This window comes from Bufo bufo, chromosome 7 (assembly GCF_905171765.1).
Source record: "Bufo bufo chromosome 7, aBufBuf1.1, whole genome shotgun sequence".
Classification (NCBI taxonomy): Eukaryota; Metazoa; Chordata; class Amphibia; order Anura; family Bufonidae; genus Bufo; species Bufo bufo.
In genome coordinates, this window is record NC_053395.1 from 87313011 (window position 1) to 87332469 (window position 19459).

The 19459-nt window shown below is 41.8% G+C and overlaps 1 protein-coding gene across 1 annotated transcript in view; it reads left to right on the plus strand.

The window, feature by feature from the left end:
* The window catches only part of PDAP1 (PDGFA associated protein 1), a 43934-nt gene that overhangs the window by 15050 nt on the left and 9425 nt on the right, over positions 1-19459 (plus strand). The gene's annotated exons all lie outside the window — the stretch shown is intronic.

The window sequence follows — 19459 nt, forward strand, 5'->3', positions numbered from 1 at the left end:
AATAGGGATAAGGAGTTTAGCTGCTGTGATCATATGCGTAGGAAGAGTAGATTTATCTGGTTTAACCCCTTCCCGACACATGACGTACTATTATGTCATGAAAGTCAGTGCATTCCCGCATCTTGACGTAATAGTACTGCACTCATCGGCAGGCAGCCATCTGCAGCTGAAGGCGAGGAGGAGTTTTTCCGTCCGCGCCCCCCTGCAGCCCCGATCGCTGCAATTGGCTGGTTAGTGAAGACCAGCCCATCGCAGCGCAGGACAATGGTATAGTGTGGCAGGGGCTGATTACATCAGCCGATGTCACCTCCTAGGTCAGGGAGGGGACACCAGACACAGGTGTCCCCTCCCATCGCTGCGATTTGGCTGGAGCAACGCTCCATCCAATGGCAGCGCTATTCTACAATTAACCAATCTGTGGTGCTGCTGGTGGCTGGGACGAAGGTGATTGGGGCTGATTACATCAGCCCATGTCACCTTCGAGGTCAGGGAAGGGACATCAGACACTGGTGTCCCCCCAGCGCTGCGATTCGCTGGAACAACGCTCCAGCCAATGGCAGCACTATTCAGCTGAAAGAACAGTTGGTGCCCCTGCCATTCTAGCTTGGTGACTGCTGGCAGAGAGGACCTGGGACCTGTGCCCCTCTGTGCTGCTTGTTGTCGGCTGGAACTTGTGGTACTACCACATAAATCGCTGCTCTCTGAAGAACAACAGCATCTGGAACAGCTGCAGTGATTTAGATATTTCTTTCTTTGCTCATCTGCAGCAGTTTCAGATCCCCATTCCCTGTCCCTGTCTTTATCCCCCTTTTTTTTTTACACAAAGAAAAAAAGAAATCGGTGCTAGGTTTCATTCCTTTTTTTTTTTTTTTTTATCTTATTCTTTTACTTATCTTTTTCTCCTTTTCTTTCTTTTTTTCATTTTTTTTTTTATTCATAAATTTTATATTAAATTAATTACAAGCCCCCTCACGCGTTAAATCACTACATACAACCCACTGACACTTTTCACTTTACACACACCAATGTCCCATTCATTCCAGAGAATGCACTCCGCTGAAGAGGCATACGCCATCCTTACCTCTGAAACGGAGTCTGCAAGGGAGAAGAGGATGCCACATTCCTCTACTCCTCCGGTGATGAGGGACCCTCAAGGCGACGCCCCAGGAGAGATGAAGTAGCCCCCCCAGTGAGCCCCTATGGACCACACCGCCTGAGGATTATGAGCCCCAAATTCAGATTGACTGCACAGGCTTCACAGAAATTAGATTTTTTTTCAAAATCTTCTTCTCTGACGAATTCATAAATTTGATGGTGACCCAAACAAATTTATACGCCCAGCAGTTGATTGCTCAGAACCTGACATCCTCATATGCTAGACCCCTAGGTTGGACCACAGTAAATGCAGCCGACATTATGAAGTTTTGGGGGCTGTTGCTGCATATGGGCCTAGTAAAAAAAAAACTGAAATCGGAGTTCAGATGTCTTGTACAACACTCAAATTTACAATATGGCCATGTCCCGCTCAAGGTTTGAATCCATTTTGAAATTCCTACATTATAATGATAATGCAAACTGCCCCGCCAGACCGCCAAACATGCTGGCTGTTAAGTACAAGGACAGGAGGGATGTCCTTGTACTGACCACCATTCACACAAACACCGGTTCTCCTGCCCGAGTGCGAGGTACCCCTACCACTGTCAACAAGCCAGACTGCATCCTTGATTTCAACAGGCACATGGCAGGGGTTGATCTGTCTGAAGCCCTACAGTGCCATACGTAAAAGGTGTGGTACAAAAAGCTTGCCGTATACATTGTACAGATGGCAATGTACAATGCGTACATTTTACATCGAACTGCAGGCCACACAGGAACTTTCCTTCAGTTCCAAGAGGTGGTCTTTAAGGCCCTAATTTTCTAATGTCAGGAAGGGGAGGGCCCGAGTACTTCAGGAGGTCATGGTGCCCGTGTCGTATCAGGGCAACATTTTCCTGGTGAAGTGCCACAAACGGCAAAAAGGGGAAAGACCCAAAAAAGATGCAGAGTTTGTTACAAAAGGGGAATACGAAAGGACACCATTTATCAGTGCGACACCTGCCCTGATAAACCTGGCCTCTGCATGAAAGAATGCTTCCGAACCTACCACTCATCCATGGATTTTTAATTTTATCGTTTATGCTTCCTGTAATATTTCAATATATCTGATTTAGTCCACCTCGCTTGCATACCCACTCTCCAATAACCACTACATATTATTTTCTGTGAGACAACTGTTAGGTCAAAAGTGCCCTTTACACCACTTAAAATGTTCGTTCAGGGGTACAATTTCCAAAGTGGGGTCACTTCTTGGGGTTTTGTAATTTCTGTGGACCTCCAGGATTTTTTTTAAAATGTGACATAGCACCTAAAATCCATGTCTGTTTATTCGCCTGCAAAATCCATATTTTGCTCCTTGCCTCTAGAGCCCTGCTCTGTGCCATTACAGCAGGCTACAAGCACATATGGGGTGTTTGCAAAAAGGGGGAAAAATGGGGAACATATACTGGGGTGCATTTTCTACTTTAACCCCTTGTGAAAGTGAAAAATTGGGGTCTGCTAGTAATTTTTCATTTTTACAAATGTGTTCTTTGAAATCCTTTCTCTAGTATTTCTGCCTTCCGTGAAACACCTGTTTGCTTAAAAGTACCCTTGCCACCAATTGAAATGTTAGGCCAGGGGTGCTCTTTCCAAAATGGGGTCACTTCTTGAGGTTTTTCATTTCTGTGGACCTCAGGAATTTATTTAATGCGACATGGCTGCTAAAATCCATGTCTGTTTTATGCAGGCCTGCAAAAAACAGTTTTTGCACTTTGCCTCTAGAGGCCTGCTGTGCGCCAATACAGCAGGCTACAAGCACATATGGGGTGTTTCCTGAATGGGGAACACAACCTGGGGGGTGCATTTTCTCCTTTAACCCCTTGTGGGAAAAAAAATTGGGGTCTGCTAGTAATTTTTTATTTTTTTTCACAAAAGTGTCATTTGAAATGCTTTATCAAGTATTTCTGTCTTTTGTGAGACATCTGTTTGCTTAAAAGTACCCTTTCCACCACTTAAAATGTTCGTACGGGGGTGCTTTTTCCGAAATGGGATCACTTCTTGAGGTTTTTCATTTCTGGGGACCTCAGGAAATTTATTTAATGCGACATGGCAGCTAAAATCCATCTCTGTTTATTCAGGCCTTCAAAAAACACTTTTTGCACTTTGCCTCTAGAGGCCTGCTGTGCACCAATACAGCAGGCTACAAGCATATATGGGGTGTTCGCAAAATGGGGAACACGTACTGGGGTGCTTTTTCTCCTTTAACCCCTTGTGAAAGTGAAAAATTGGGGTCTGCTAGTAATTTTTCATTTTTACAAATGTGTGATTTTTAAATGCTTTCTCAGTATTTCTATCTTTAGTGAGACACCTGTTTGCCAAAAAGTACCCTTTCTACCGCTTTAAATGTTCGTACGGGGGTGTTTTTTTCCAAAATGGGGGGTTTCCACTGTAGGGCCACCTCAGGGTGTCTTCACATGAGACATAGCTCCCAATTACCATTCCAACTAAATCCGCTCTCCAAAAGCCATATGGTGCTTCTTCCACTCTGAAGCCTGCTGTGTGCCCATACTTAGGTTTTTGAGCACACATGGGGTGTTTTCCCTTTCATCCTCCATGACGGCATACCATGAGAGATGACCCGCCTCCTACCAGGTAGGGACAGGAAGTATAAAATAGACCCTCCTCCAGCATATCCTCAGTGTCTTCCTTTCCCTCCAGGTGGGAGATGGGTTAACACTCATGGCATTTGCTGTGGGTCCACTTCTGTGTAGGCAGGCAGAGGTGGGGAAAAGCCGAGGATGCCTTATTGCACATGAGGGGGCAGGCAGCACCAACCTCCTATATTGGAGTTGTATTGGTGCTGAAAAATTGAAGTAAGTATCCTGCTCCTTACCTCCTTGCTTGCGCCGGCTTGGAGGGGCCATGTGCTGACCGGACACTTGCTTAGTTCCTCCGGTCTCAGAAAGACGTTCCTCATCACAGCGCTTCCTCTGGTGCATAGTGATGACGTCACAGGAAGTGCCGATGCGTTCCACAGGGACTTCCGGTTTTTCTCGTGGGCAGAAAATCACGTAAATTCCCTATCAGCAGTACATCTCAAGGGATTTTTAAACGTAAAAGCGGACTTCTTAAGTCGGGTTCCTCTAAAGTCCACAGAATGGAGTCCGGAGAAGCAGGTCTTTACACAAAACCTCAATGTGGGGGATTCCGCAAGTAGACCTTTTTGCCACAGCCCAAAATACAAAACTCGAGAAGTTCTTCTCTTTAAATCCGTTCGACGGAAACATAGGGGTGGATGTGCTAGCACAAAAGTGGGATTTCCTCCTAGCATATGCGTTTCCTCCCCTAGCATTAATTTCCAGAGTATTGAGGAAGATCAGACAAGAAAGGGCTCATGTAATACTGATAGCCCCACTATGGCCAAAAAAATCTTGGTTCCCTTTGTTGAAAATTCTGTCATTAGAGAGTCCGTGGATTCTTCCCTGGACAAAGAACCTACTAGTCCAAGGTCCAATCTATCACCCCCGAGTAGAGAAACTACACCTGGCTGCCTGGAATCTGAAAGGTTAACTTTAAAAGCCAAGGGACTTTTAGATGACATAATAAATACAATGGTGGCTAGCAGGAAGGTGGTGACCTCAAAGATTTATTCCAGAGTCTGGTCAAAATTTTGTGCTTGGTGTTCTCAATCTAAAAATTCATGCCAGATTTTTTCCATTCAGACAGTATTAGGATTTTTACAATCTGATTTTGATAAAGGGTTACTTCCTAATACTTTAAGGGTGCATGTATCAGCACTAAGCTCAGTTTTTGATATAAAAATCACAGACCGCCCTTTGATTGTCAGGTTTTTGAAAGGATCGGATAGATTGAAACCCTTTACTAGACCTTATGTCTCTCCTTGGGATCTTAATCTGGTAATTTCAGGGTTAACGATAGCACCCTTTGAACCATTGTCAGATGTGTCCTTAAAATATATCACACTAAAGGTCTTGTTTTAAGTGGCTATCACATCAGCTCGCAGGATATGTAAGATTCACAGGCACTGAAGATAGTGGAGCCCTTTCTCATGATATTTCCAGACAGGTTGGATGCCTCCTTCCTACCTAAAGTGGTTACAAATTTTCATAGACAGGAGGAGATTGTGGTTCCTTTTTGTTCCAATCCAAAAACTGAAGGTGAAGAAAAATTTCACAAACTGGATGTGTGCAGAGCCATCTCAGTTTATTTGGAGGCCACAAAGGATTTCAGAAAATCTGACTATTTTGTCTGTCCAGTTCCAGGGAAAATTTAAAGGCCATAGAGCCACAAAAGACTCCTTAGCCAGGTGGATTAAGTCGGCAATACTAGAAACTTACAACTCTATGGGGGCTTCTCCGCCAAAAAATTTCAAAGCCCACTCCACAAGATCGATTTCCACTTCATGGGCAGAAAAAGCTAATGTTTCAATAGAACAGATCTGTAGGGCAGCAACATGGTCCAACCCTCACACCTTTTATAAAGCATTATAGGGTAGATGCGCGGCCAAAGCAGGAGCTTTCCTTCGGTAGGAGAGTTTTAGAAGCCATTGTCCCTCCCTAGGATAATATTGATCTGATATATCTGATGGTATGCCGTCATGGAGGATGAAAGGGAAAAACCATATTACTTATCGGCAATTTCCTTTTCATGAATCCTCCATGACGGCATACAATGAGAGATGACCCGCCTCCAACCAGGTAGGGACAGGAAGTATAAAATAGACCCTCCTCCAGCATATCCTCAGTGTCTTCTGGACCGACAGCCTAGAGAATCTATTCTTCCAAGATATATATTATGTAATATGGCCGTAGGGACCGCTGTATGGAAGGGCAGGGAGATCCCTCCCTCTCCCATCGGGGGCTGTGCCTCTCTCCCCTTCCCCGTCTGCTCAGTTGTGGCAGACGGGGAAGGTTCCCATGGCAACAGGACGCCATCTCAGGCATCCTGCTGTCCATGGTGCTGAACAGATCTGTGCTAAAGGCAGAGATCTGTTCAGACAAAGTGTGAGTGAAATACAGTGCAGTACACTATATAGTGTACTGTACTGTATTATACAGACCTAAGAACCAAGTGGGTCTGGGTAAAAAAAAAAAGTGAAAATTAAAAAAAAACACATTTATCCCTGATTAAAAAAATTAAATTCCCTACACGTTATATATCACCGCGTCCATAACGACCTGAACTATAAAACGGTCATGTTACATTCCCCGCACGGTAAACGCCATAAAAAATAAAAACTATGATGAAATTGAAATTTTGCCCACCTTACTTCCCAAAAAAGGTAGTAAAAGTGATCAAAAAAGTCGTATGTACGCCAAAATAGTACCATTCAAACCGTCGCCTCATCCCGCAAAAAATGAGCCCCTACATGAGACAATGGCCCAAAAAATAAAAAAACTATATGGCTCTCAGACTATGGAGACACTAAAACAATTTTTTTTTGGTTTCAAAAATATTATTGTGTAAAACCTTAATAAATAAAAAAAGGTATACAGATTAGGTATTGCCATGTCCGAAAGAACCTGCTCTATAAAAATATCACATGATCTAACCCCTCAGGTGAACAACGTAAAAATAAAAATGGTGTAAAAAAAAAGCCATAATTTTGTCACCTTACATCACAAAAAGTGTAATGGCAAGCGATCAAAAAGGTATATGCAGCCCAAAATCATATCATTAAAACTGTCATCTCAATCATTTTTTGTCTCATCACTAGTCTTGTGGAAATCATATGCAGCCAAAGCGGCAAATAACCAGGTGTCATTTTCACACTTAGCCCCATTAGATTATTTATCTCTGCTCACTCCTGATCTACAACTAGCAGCATGGAAAGAAAGTGGAGTACTTTCTGTGGGTGAGCTGTTGATAAATTCACAGACCAAGCCCTTTGCGGACTTACAACAGTCCTATGGAATTCCGAGCGGAGAAATATTTGCGTATCTGAGAATCAAACACATCCTTAATGATACTCCTATGACTATTGGCAACGGGGTCTTACAACTGCTGAAGCATTGGAACCTTCCCAACTCATCCTCGTCAGGAATTAAGGCTATATATTCCCTTCTTGGTAACAAACTATCCTTTATTAAAACAGCCCCATTCATAGCCTGGGAGAAAGATCTAGGTCAATCCTATACTCTCGCCCAATGGTCTACTGCCATTGGAATCGCCTCATCCCACCTGAAATGTACTACCCATTTTGAATCATACATGAAAACGGTGTTGAGATGGTACTATACTCCTCTTAGACTTAGGCAAATTTATCCGGGGGTGTCCCATGCTTGCTGGAGAGGATGCGGCGGGAAGGGGTCCTTGTTTCATATCCTGTGGGATTGCCCCAACCTTAAAGATTTATGGGCCCAAATCTTCCAAACAGTATCTTGCTTGACTAAAGCCCCAATTTTGCCTGACCCTGCTCTAGCCCTGTTATTTTTAAAGCTAAATGAGATTCCCAGAGAGGCAAGAGTAATAAGCTTACATGTGTTTCTAGCTACAAAACTACGGATAGTGACCTACTGGAAAAGTAGGAGAATACCGTCCCTTTCTGAAATTATGGAATCAGTGGCCACTACTTCGGTATACGAAAAAATGATGGCATATAAGGATGCTAGAATCCACAAGTATAAGATAGATTGGGCAAAATGGGATATTATACAGGCTCGTTATGGAACTCCACCCTGTCCCTGACCTACCCCATATTCGGGACACTCTTGTGGGGAAAATCATCCTATGGAGAGCCAATTCACCCTTATTCAAGACATAACGCTATGATTGGTGCAAAGTAATGTGATAATGTACTTTTATGGTATGTAGTGCTTTTACGGATATTCTCATACTACACGGATACCCTAACCCCTTTCTTTTCCCCCCCCCCCCCCCCTCTATATGTTCCCCATCTTCCGTTATCCCTTGGTTATGTATAATTTGACTTATGATGGAAATCAGAGATGTATGACGGAATATATGCTTCTGTATTACCTTTTCTTGAAAATGTTAATAAAAACTATTGACAAATAAAACTGTCATCTCATCCTGCAAAAAATTTGACCCTAACTAAGACAATCGCCAAAAAAAAATAAAAAAAATATGGCTCTCAGACTATGGAGACACTAAAATGATTTTTTTTTTTGTTTCAAAAATGATATTGTGTAAAACTTGAATAAATTTAAAAAAGTAAACATATTGGGTATCCCTGCGTCCGTAACAACCTGCTCTATAAAAATAGCACATGATCTAATGTCAAATGAACGTTGTAAATAATAAAAAATAAAAACGGTGCCAAAACATGTATTTTTTTGCAAATTTTCCATTTTAATCAAAAGAAAGGGTTAACAGTTAAACAAAACTCAATATTTATTGCGCTGATTCTTTAGTTTACAGAAACACCCCATATGTGGTCGTAAACTGCTGTACGGGCACACGGCAGGGCGCAGAAGGAAAGGAATGCCATATGGATTTTGGAAGGCAGTTTTTGCTGGACTTGTTTTTTGACACCATGTCCCATTTGAAGCCCCCCCTGATGCACCCCTAGAGTAGAAACTCCATAAGTGACCCCATTTAAGAAACTACACCCCTCAAAACTGATTTTACAAACGTTGTTAACCCTTTAGGTGTTCCAGAAGAGTCAATGGCAAATGGAGATGAAATTTCAGAATTTCGATTTATTTTTTTAATTTATTTTTGGCTAATTTTGCATTTTAATCCGTTTTTTCCCAGTAACAAAGCAAGGGTTAACAGCCAAACAAAACTCAATATTTATGGCCCTGATTCTTTAGTTTACAGAAACACCCCATATGTGGTCGTAAACCGCTGTACGGGCACACGGCAGGGCGCAGAAGGAAAGGAATGCCATACGGTTTTTGGAAGGCAGATTTTGCTGGACTGTTTTTTTTGACACCATGAACCATTTGAAGCCCCCCCTGATGCACCCCTAGAGTAGAAAGTCCAAAAAAGTGACCCCATTTTAGAAACTACGGGATAGGGTGGCAGTTTTGTTGGTACTAGTTTAGGGTACATATTAGTTTTGATTGCTCTATATTACACTTTTTTTGTGAGGCAAGGTAACAAGAAATAGCTGTTTTGGCACCGTTTTTATTTTTTGTTATTTACAACATTCACCTGACAGGTTAGATCATGTTATATTTATATAGACCAGGTTGTCACGGATGCGGCGATACCTAATATGTATACTTTTTTTAATTTTATTTATGTAAGTTTTACACAAGGATTTCTTTTTTGAAACAAAAAAAAATCATGTTTTAGTGTTTTCATAGTCTGAGAGCCATAATGTTTTCGATTTTTGGGTGATTTCTTTGGGTAGGGTATGATTTTTGCAGGATGAGATGACGGTTTTATTGGCACTATTTTGGGGTGCATATGACTTTTTGATCGCTATTACACTTTTTGTGATGTAAGGTGACAAAAAATTGTTTTATTTAGCACAGTTTTTATTTTTTACGGTGTTCATCTGAGGGGTTAGGTCATGTAATATTTTTATAGAGCCGGTCGATACGGACGCAGCGATACCTAATATGTATACTTTTTTTTTTATTTATGTAAGTTTTACACAATAATATAATTTTTTAAACAAAGAAAATGATGTTTTAGTGTCTCCATATTCTGAGCCATAGTTTTATTTTTTGGGCGATTGTCTCGGGTAGGGGCTCATTTTTTGCGGGATGAGGTGACAGTTAGATTGCCCACCAAAATAGTACCAAACGCCTTTTTGATCGCTTGCTGTTGTACTTTTTGTGATGTAAGGTGACAAAAAATGGTTTATTTAGCACAGTTTTTATTTTTTACGGTGTTCATCTGAGGGGTTAGGTCATGTGATATGTTCATAGAGCCGGTCGATACGGACGCGGCAATACCTAATATGTATACTTTTATTTTTTTTCTATTTTTTTTTACTTTATTTGGGCAAAATTACGTTTTTGTTTATTTTTACTTGAAACTTTTGTAATTTTTTTGGGGGGAGAAACTTAATTTTTTCAATTTTTTTTTTTTTTTTTTTTTTTTTTTACATCATTTTTTGTCCCACTTTGGGACTTCAACTTATGGGGGTCTAATCCCTTTTTCAATGCATTCCAATACTTCTGTATTGGAATGCATTGGCTGTATGAGTAATACTGTGTGTATTACTCATACAGCTTCCGGCCTGTGAGATCCAGGGGGCTGGATCTCACGGGCTGGATCTCACAGGCTCGTCACCGGAAGGCAGCGCAGATGCCTAAGGTCCCCCGTACAGCCGCATGGGGACCCGGTGGCACCGCCTCCCACCGGATAAGGTAAAAGCCGCAAACCGCAGGTCTGAATTGACCTTCGGTTTGCGGCGATCGTCGCCCCCCCCCCTTCCCCGGCGTTGTGACAGGATGCTCGCTGAATGATTTCAGCGGACATTCTGTTGCGATTAACCCCCGCCGCGCCGCAATTGCGATTTTGAAGTTAGGACGTACTTAAGGACTCAGGAAACAGGGCGTACCGGTACGTCCTAAGTCCCTAAGGGGTTAAGGTGAAAATGAGCCCGATCCATAAGGGGTTAAAACGCTTTTACTTATACAGGCCATTCTGAGAATGTTTCTCGTCACATATCGTACGTCATAACAGTCGTAAAAATGAGTAAAAAAAATATTCATTTATTTATTAAAAAAATACCAAATTGACCAAAAGTTTTCAAATTTCAATTTCTCTACTTTTATAATAGATAGTAATACCTCCAAAAATAGTCATTACTTTACATTCTCCATATGTATACTTCATATTTGGATCATTTTGAAAATGACATTTTTCTTTTTTTGGGATGTTAGAAGGCTTAGAAGTTTAGAAGCAAATCAGGACCAGTTCAGTTATGAAGTCACTTTCTGGGGCTTACATATTAGAAACCACCCATAAATCGCCCCATTTTAGAATCACCCCACGTGCAACAGTCGCGGAAAATCCATTCGAGATGGATTTTTCTGCGACTATTGCGTCGCAGTCGCAGCATGTTGCAGTGCGACACCATAGACTGCCATTATAAAAATTGTCGCGCGACATTAGTGCAACAAAATGTTGCGCTACAAATGTTGCAGTGTAGTTGTGCCCTATCTGTCGCGCGACTTATTGTCGTCGTGTAGACGTAGCCTAATCCATTTTTTTCCAGTAGCAAGGATTAAATGCCAAATAAAACTCTATTTATTACCCTGATTCTGCGGTTTACAGAAACAGCCCACATGTGATCGTAAACTGCTGTACGGGCACACGGCAGGGCGCAGTAGGAAAGGAACGCCATATGGTTTTTGGAAGGCAGATTTAGCTGAACTGGTTTTTAGATGCCATGTCCCATTTGAAGCCGCCCTGATGCACCCCTACAGTAAAAACTCAAAAAGAGACCACATTTTGGAAACTACGGGATAAGGTGCCAGTTTAATTGGTACTATTTTGGGGTACATATGATTTCTAATTGCTCTATGTTTTTTGTGAGGCAAGGTAACCAAAAAATTGATGTTTTGGCACCATTCTTTTTTTTTTTTTTTTTTTTTTCAGCGTTTACCTGAGGGATTAGGTCATGTGACTTTTTTTTTATGTAGCAGATCGTGGCAATACCTAATATGTCAACTTTTCTTTTTTATTTAAGTTTTACACAATAATAGCATTTTTGAAACCTAAATAATGACATTTCAGTGTATTCAAAGTCCGAGAGCCATAGCTTTTTTTATTTTTTGACCGATTCTCTTGGGTAAGGTCTCATTTTTTGCGGGATAAGGTGACGGTCTGATTGGTACTATTTTAGGGGGCATACGCCTTTTTGATCATTTTTGTGATGTAATGTGACAAATTCCTTTTTTTTTTTTTTTTTTTTTTTTTTTTTTTCTTCTCTTCGGTGTTCACCTGAGGAGTTAGGTCATGTGATCTTTTTATAGAGCTGTTTGTTACGGACGTGGCGATACCTAATATGTATACTTTTTTTTTAACCGCCTCACGTCCGCCCATAGGATATAAACGTCCTATGGGTGGACGTCTATTTCTGACAGCACGTTTTAAAACGTCCTGTCAGAAATAGCAGCTGCACGCTAATCGTGCAGCTGCTGATCGGGTTGCCCGCTGTCAGTGACAGCAGGGCAACCCAGAGATAAGGCAGGGACAGTGCCCAGGTGTCCCTGCCTTCACGATCGCTGCAGACACAGCGCTCACCGAGCGCTGTGTCTGCAGAGCAGGAAGCGCTGTGCGCTTCCTGTTCCGGCCCGGCGGTCATGTGACCGCCGGGACCGGAGAGTGCAGGGGCTGTGTGAGGTCTCTCAGAGACCTCGATCAGCCCTGCTCTGAGGCTGTACAGCGCTGGATTGCTGCTGTACAGCCTCTATAGGGGTGCATTTCCACTGTAACTGGGGCTACTATGTCAGCCCCAGTTACAGGAGAAATCAACAGTGAAAAAATAAAAAAAAAGTGAAGTAAATGTCCCCCAGAGGTCTTGTATGACCTTATGGGGGACGAAAAGTGTAAAATAAAATAAAAATAAAGTGTTGAAAAAAAAAAATAAAAAAAAGGTTCACATGTAAAAAAAAAAAAAAAATCCCAAGTAAGGAATAAAAAAAAAAAAAAAGAAAATAGAAAAAATAAAATAAAATAGACATATTTAGTATTGCCGCGTCCGTAAAAACCAGCTCTATAAAAATATCACATGACCTAACCCCTCGGGTGAACACCGTAAAAAATAAATAAAAAAAACTGTCAAAACAAGCAATTTTTGTCACCTTGCATCACAAAAGGTGCAACACCAAGTGATCAAAAACGCGTATGTCCCACAAAATAGTACCAATAAAACCGTCACCTCATCCCGCAAAAAATGAGCCCCTACATAAGAAAATCTCTCAAAAAAAAAAAAAAAACTATAGCTCTCAGAACATGGACACATTAAAACATAATTTTTTGGTTTCAAAAATGCTATTATTGTGTAAAACTTTAATAAATGAGAAAAAGTATACATATTAGGTATCGCCACGTCCGTAACAATCTGCTCTATAAAAATGTCACTTGACTGAACCCCTCAGGTGAACGCTGTAAAAATAAATAAATAGAAACTGTGCTAAAACAACCAATTTTTTGGTCACCTTGCCCCATAAAGTGTTATAATGAATGATCAAAAAATCATATGTACCCAAAAATAGTACTAATAAAACTGGCACCTTATCCCCTAGTTTCCAAAATGGGGTCACTTCTTGGGAGTTTCTACTGTAAGGGTGCATCAGGGGGCTTCAAATGGGACATGGCATCTAAAAACCATGTGGAGTTCCTTTCCTTCTGCGCCCTGCCGTGTGCCCATACAGCAGTTTACGACCACATGTGGGGTGTTTCTGTAAACCGCAGAATCTGGGTAATAAATATTGAGTTTTGTTTGGCTGTTAACCATCGATGTGTTAAAGAAAAAAATTGATTAAAATGGAAAATCTGCCAAAAAAGTGAAATTTAAAAATTTGATCTCCATTTTCCTTTAATTCTTGTGGAACGCCTAAAGGGTTAACAAAGTTTGTAAAATCGGTTTTGAATACCTTGAGGGGTGTAGTTTCTACAATGGGGTCATTTATGGGGGTATCCACTATGTAGGCCCCACAAAGTGACTTCAGACCTGAACTGGTCCTTATAAAGTGGGTTTTGGCAATTTTCTTACAAATTTGAAGAATTGCTTCTAAACTTCTAAGCCTTCTAACGTCCTAAAAAAATAAAATGACATTTCCAAAATGATGCCAACATAAAGTAGACATATGGGAAATGTTAAATAATAACTATTTTATGAGGTATCACTTTCTGTTTTGAAAGCAGAGAAATTGAAATTTAGAAAATTGCGAATTTTTCAAATTTTTGGGTAAATTTGGGATTTTTTCATAAATAAAGGTGAAATATTTTGACTCAAATTTATGACTATCATGAAGTACAATGTGTCACGAGAAAACAATCTCTGAATGACTTGGATAAATAAAGGTGTTCCAAAGTTATTACCACATAAAGTGAGATATGTCAGTTTTGCAAAATTTGGCCTGGTCAGGAAGGGGGCAAAGGGCCCAGATGGGAAGTGGTTAAAATAAATTCACTTTAGCACAATAATAGCAGTTTTGAAGCATAAATTTTTTTTTTTGTGTCTCCATGTTCTGAGAGCTATAGTTTATTTTTTGGGCGATTGTCGTAGGTAGGGGCTCATTTTTTGCGGGATGAGGTGACTGTTTCATTGATACCATTTTGTGGGACATACGCCTTTTTGATCGCTTGGTGTTGCACTTTTTGTGATGTAAGGTGACAAAAATGGCTTTTTTTACAGTTTTTTTTTTTTTTATGGTGTTTATCGGATAGGGTGGATCATGTGATATATTTATAGAGCCGTCATGGATGCAGCGATACCTAATATGTGTGGATTTTGTTTTGTTTTTTCAGTTTATTATAAAATAAGGGGAAAGGGTCTTTTTTTTTTATTTTATTTTTTTCTTGCTTTATTAATTTTTATAAAAAATTTTTTTTTACCCTCTGCAATGTATTACAATACATCTGTATTGTAATGCATTGCCTGTAAGTGTATGACACTGAGTCATACACTAACAGGTTGCCTAGGAGACCCAGCCTGAGGCTGGATCTCCTCGGCACCCGTAGAATGCTGTGCAAGGCATTGGGCAGCCTCTGCACGGCATCGGGCTGCCTTGTGACGCATCGGGTCCCCGCCACAGCAGCGCGGGGACTCGATGCGATCACTCTCACTCACCCGACACAAACCCCTTCTATGTCGCGATCAGCACGGATCGCGACATAGAAGGGGTTAATCTGCCGGCATCGGCTTTTACAGCGATTGCCGGCGGATACAGCAGGGGCCCGGCTACCACGGACTGCCGGGCCCCTGCAGTGATCGCGTGCTCACCTCTCCGGTGCCCACGAGAACACCATGACATACTATTACGTCAAATTGTGGGAACGCAGTGGTTCCCATGACGTAGTAGTACGTCAAAGGTCGGGAAGAGGTAAAAAGAGCTGCAGGAATATCTGAGAAGAACTTACTGTGTGGTACATGTGACAACAATCTCCCGTATTCTTCATATGTCTGGGCTATGGGGTAGAGTGGCAAGAAGAAAGCCTTTTCTTACGAAGAAAAACATCCAAGCCAGGCTACATTTTGCAAAAACACATCTGAAGTCTTCAAAAAGCATGTGGGAAAAGGTGTTATGGTCTGAAGAAACAAAGGTTGAACTTTTTGGCCATAATTCCAAAAGATATGTTTGGCGCAAAAACAACACTGCACATCACCAAAAGAACACCATACCAGAGGGAATTATGAACAGTTCCAAATGCCAGTCAATATTGGCACAAAACCTTCAGGCTTCTGCTAGAAAGCTGAACATGAAGAGGAACTTCATCTTTCAGCATGACAACGACCCAAAGCATACATCCAAATCAACAAAGGAATAGCTTCAGCAAAAGAAGATTAAAGTTTTGGAATGGCCCAGCCAGAGCCCAGACCTGAATCCGATTGAAAATCTGTGGGGTGATCTTTTGCAAAGAAGAGTGGGTAACTCTTGCCAAGTCAAAATGTGCCATGCTGATAGACTCATACCCAAAAAGACTGAATGCCGTAATAAAATCAAAAGATGCTTCAACAAAGTATTAGTTTAAGGGTGTGCACACTTATGCAACCATATTTTATTTTTATATTTTTTTTCTTCCCTCTACCTAAAAGATTTCAGTTTGTTTTTCAATTGAGTTGTACAATTTATAGGTCACATTAAAGGTGGAAAAAGTTCTGAAATTATTTATCTTTGTCTAATTTCTTTACATCACAGAAACCTGACATTTTAACAGGGGTGTGTAGACTTTTTAGATCCAATGTAGGCACTATCCTAAGCAACATGAATGCTATGTACTAATAACTGTTGGCTTTAGCTCCACTCTTTTCTCTCCATGTCTTTGGATTGTGGGCAGAAGCCCATGAACCCGATGGAGCCAAGCAAACAAAGGGCATATGAACACCATGCGTATGGCTGTACCCAGTGGTCTGATTGTAGATTAGAAATGTTGCTTTTCAGCACTTGGGTTTCTAAGTACTGAGCCCCCCCCCCCCGCTGACTGATATATAATATAATTGGGCAGAAGTAGTGCAGAATGTTTTCTCACCGGTGGAACCGCTCAACAGGTGCACAGAAAAGAAAAGAGCTCTGTGGGGACCACTGAGTCTTATGCAATGCAGGTTCCAGGGCTCTAGTACTCCCGTATAGAGAATACAAGTAGTTAGGTATTGGGATGTAGTAACTTTGTGTGTTTTTGTGTAAAAAAAAAAAAATATTTGATACATATGCAATTTAACATGAGAGGAGTCCAGCGTGAAGGAGCCCAGCACCGCCCCGCATCCTCAGAATCTCCTCCTTGCTCCCCGACGTCAGAAAGCTAGAGTGCCGTAATCTCGCGATGCGCGAGCTAGCGCATGCGCAGTTCCTTCCCTGAGGCTCATGCCAGCACAAGGAAGGAACACTGAGGACACTGCGCATGCGCTAGCTCGCGCATCGCATGATTACGGTGCTCTAGCTTTCTGACGTCGGGAGCAGGGAGGAGATTCTGAGGATGCGGGGCGGTGCTGGGCTCCTTCACGCTGGACTCATCTCATGTTAAATTGCATATGTATCAAATAGGTTTTTTTTTACACAATAAAAGCATGCAGCGCTATGGGGACTGGGTATTGCAGATGTGCTAGCGGCCATCTAGCAACCCATGTCCTCAGCTCTATACACAAAATCCCGGTGACAGGTTCCCTTTAAGTTCAATGTTTTGTTAATCTGAATTTTATGTGATGGATCCGAACACAATAGTCAAAGTTGAAGTGAAATGAGAAAAATATATAAATATAAAGCTATTGTTTAGAAATAGAAAACAGAAAATTGGCATGTGCGTATGTATTCACCCCCTTTGTTAGGAAGCCCATAAAAAGCTCTGGTGCTACCAATTACCTTCAGAAGTCACATAATTAGATTGCAAACAGATGGACATCATTTCACTAAGTGTCACATGATCTGTCATTACCTATACACACCTTTTTTTGAAAGGCCTCATAGGCTGCAACACCTAAGCAAGAGGCATCACTAACCAAACACTTCCATGAAGACCAAGGAACTCTCCAAACAAGTAAGGGACAATGTTGTTGAGAAGTACAAGTCAGGGTTGGGTTATAAAAAATAAAAAAAAATATCCAAATCTTTGATGATCCCCAGGAGCATCATCAAATTTATCATAACCAAATGGAAAGAACCTGGCACAACAGCAAACCTGCCAAGAGACGGCCGCCCACCAAAACTCACTGACCGGGCACGGAGGGCATTTATGAGGGAGGCAGCACAGAGACCTAAGGTAACCCTGGAGGAGCTGCAGAGTTCCACAGCAGAGACTGGAGTATCTATACATAGGACAACAATAAGCTGTACGGCCCATAGAGTTGGTCTTTATGGCAGAGTGGCCAGAAGAAAGCCATTACGTTCAGCTAAAAACATCTTGGGAGGCATGTTGGAGACTCCCAAGATGTATGGAGAAAGGTGCTCTGGTCTGATGAGACTTAAATTGAACTTTTCAACCATCAAAGAAACGCTTGGCGCAAACACAACACATCACATCACCCAAAGAACACCATCCCCACAGTGAAACATGGTGGTGGCAGCATCATGCTGTGGGGACTGGGAAACTGCTCACAGTTGAGGGAAAGATGGATGGTGCTAAATACAGGGATATTCTTGAGAAAAACCTTGTACCACTGTGTGTGATTTGAGGCTAGGACGGAGGTTCACCTTCCAGCAGGACAATGACCCCAAACACACTGCTAAAGCAACACTTGAGTGGTTTAAGGGGAAACGTGTAAATGTGTTGAAATGGCTGTCAAAACCCAGATCTTAATCCAATAGAAAATCTGTGGTCAGACTAAGGCCTCTTTCACACGGGCTTTGCGGGAAAATGTGCGGGTGCGTTACGGGAACACCCGCGATTTTTCAGCGCGAGTGCAAAACATTGTAATGCGTGTTGCACTCACATGACAAAAATCGCGCATGTTTGGTACCCGAACTTCTTCACAGAAGTTCGGGCTTGGGTTAGGTGTTCTGTAGATTGTATTATTTCCCTTTATAACACGGTTATAAGGGGAAATAATAGCATTCTGAATACAGAATGCATAGTAAAATAGCGCTGGAGGGGTTAAAAAATAAATAAATAATAATTTAACTCACCTTAGTCCACTTGATCGCGATGCCCGGCATCTCCTTCTGTCTCCTTTACTGAACAGGACCTGTGGTGAGCATTCCTTACAGGTCAAGGACCTGTGGTGACGTCACTCCGGTCATCACATGATCCATCACCATGGTAAAAGATCATGTGATGACTGGAGTGACGTCACCACAGGTCCTTGCCCTGTAATGAATGCTCACCACAGGTCCTGTTCAGTAAAGGAGACAGAAGGAGATGCCGGGCATCGCAATCAAGTGGACTAAGGTGAGTTAAATTTTTTTTTTTATATTTTTTAACCCCTCAGCGCTATTTTACTATGCATTCTGTATTCAGAATGCTATTATTTTCCCTTATAACCATGTTATAAGGGAAAATAATAATGATCGGGTCTCCATCCCGATCGTCTCCTAGCAACCGTGCGTGAAAATCGCACCGCATCCGCACTTGCTTGCGATTTTCACGCAACCCCATTCACTTCTATGGGGCCTGCATTGCGTGAAAAACGCAGAATATAGAGCATGCTGCGATTTTCACGCAACGCACAAGTGATGCGTGAAAATCACCGCTCATGTGAACATCCCCATAGAAATGAATGGGTCGGTATTCAGTGCGGGTGCAATGCGTTCAACTCGCGCATGGCATCCGCGCGGAATACTCGCCCGTGTGAAAGGGGCCTTAAAGATTGCTATTCACAAGGGCAAACCATTCAACTTGAAGAAGCTGGAGCAGTTTTGCAAGGAGGAATAGGTAAAAATCACAGTGGTAAGATGTGGCAAGCTCATAGAGACTTATCCAAAGCGACTTGGAGCTGTGATTGCCGCAAAAGGTGGCTCTACGAAGTATTGACTTTAGGGGGTGAATAGTTATGCACATTGACTTTTTTTATTTATTTTTTGTCCTATTTGTTGTTTGCTTCACAATAAAACAAAAAAACATCTTTAAAGCTGTGGGCATGTTATGAAAATAAATAGGGGTGCACCGAAATTCCGGCGGCCGAAAATGTACCTAATCCATTTCGGCCGATATTGTTACATATCGGTCGAAAATATGGGGTGTGGGATTTGTCACCCACCATCTGCGGGCGGGCGGTTTACTGCATCTTTATTTTACCTTACAATCGTGACGCTCCAGTAACAACTCTGCCGGCAGA